This window comes from Nanorana parkeri, unplaced genomic scaffold (assembly GCF_000935625.1).
Source record: "Nanorana parkeri isolate BGI_ZX_2015 unplaced genomic scaffold, ASM93562v1 scaffold895, whole genome shotgun sequence".
Classification (NCBI taxonomy): Eukaryota; Metazoa; Chordata; class Amphibia; order Anura; family Dicroglossidae; genus Nanorana; species Nanorana parkeri.
Window position 1 is genome coordinate 472,685 of NW_017307163.1, and position 1,833 is coordinate 474,517.

Below are 1,833 nucleotides of genomic sequence, written 5' to 3' on the forward strand. Positions count from 1 at the left end.
AGAGGGAGGGAGGGGGGGGGGGGGGGGGGGGGGGGAGGAGGATTGACTCCCAGAGGCAGCAGGAGGTGGTAGGTCATGGGATTTTCAATCTCATCTCAGTAGTACTCACCAAAGAGGAAGAGAAAGTTCTGAATTTGGGTTTAAAATATGCACCAGAATAACCCAAAGAATAGTTCCAATCATTTTGTAGAAGGTTTTAAGAACTTAGTTGAGGAAGATTTGAGAGCATTGGCATTCAAATACAGACTTTCCCCGGTTACCGACTTACCTGCTTTGCGACCACTCGCACTTACGACGGACCGCCGATCGACCTCCGACCTTGCGCGTCAGCGTCAGTGCGACGTGTCGCCTGGCGTAAGTGATGTCCTCCGATCTTCACTGCGGGTCCCGGTAAGTATTTATTGCCCAATGTACAGTACACTGTTCGGTACTGTACATCTGCAACGCTATACAGTACTGTACTAATGCAGTACAGTACTGTATAGAGTTCCTCACTTAACCAATTCGTTTAACGACCTGGTCGTAGGAACGGAACTCGGTCGTTAAGTGAGGAATACCTGTATGTTAAAGATAAAGCTTACATTAGTAAGAGGATTGAATCCCTAGAGGAAAGGTAGAGAATTGTTATTAGACCGATAAAGGGGGTGGAGTAGTTATTATGAATAAATAATTTTCTGAGATGGAAAAGAGTAACATTTTACAAACTAAGGATACATATAGAATATTACAAAAGAATCCAACCAGTAATTTCAAAAAAGAATTAGTACTATTAATGAATATAGTTACATAGTTACATAGTATTTGAAGTTGGCTAAAGACATAAGTCCATCAAGTCCAACCTATTGTGTGTTTGCATTTAGGAGCTGATGTGTGCGTGTATATGAGTCCATGTGTGATTTTTCTCTTAGCTATACCTGTACCCCTGAATGTTCTGGTCTCCCAGGAAACTCGTCCAGGAGTCTCCTGAATGATTCCACACTATCAGCTGAAACCACTTCCAGTTCCAGACCTTAACCGCTCCAACTGTGAAGAACCCCTTGCGCCCTGTGTGGTGAAATTTTTATATTACAATGACCCCCAAATCCTTCTCCGTTTCCGACTTCCCTAGTTGCATACCCATGAGTGTATAGTCCATTTGCCTATTTTTAGCTCCAAGGTGCATTACCTTACATTTATCGACATTGAACTTCATCTGCCATACAGTTGCCCACTCCCCGATTTTCTCCAAGTCCTCCTGTAATGTTATAATGTCTAAATCTGTGTCTACTACCCTCCCAATTTTCGTATCATCAGCAAACACTGAGATATGACTTCTCACTCTCTCCCCTATATCATTAATGAATAGGTTAAAAAGCATGGGACCCAGCACCGAACCCTGGGGTACGCCACTCACGACCTCCACCCAGTTTGAGAAGGTGCCATTAACTGATACTCTTTGTACACGTTCCTTCAGCCAGTTTTCTATCCACGTGCACAATAATTAATCTATGCCCATACCCCTTAGCTTGTATAACAAGCGTTTATGTGGCACAGTATCAAATGCTTTGGCAAAGTCCAGGTACACTACGTCCATTGTCCTCCCACCATCCAGATCGCTACTTACCTCTTCGTAAAAGGTCAGCAGGTTGGTCTGGCAAGAACGATCCTTCCTAAATCCATGCTGCACATCACTTATTATACTATGATCCCGGACAAATTCCACTAAGTAGTCCTTAATAATTCCCTCTAACAGTTTACATACTTTGCATGTTAGACTAACTGGTCTATAGTTCTCCGGTTGGCATTTTGACCCTTTTTTGAATATAGGTACCACATTAGCCCTTCGCCAGTCTC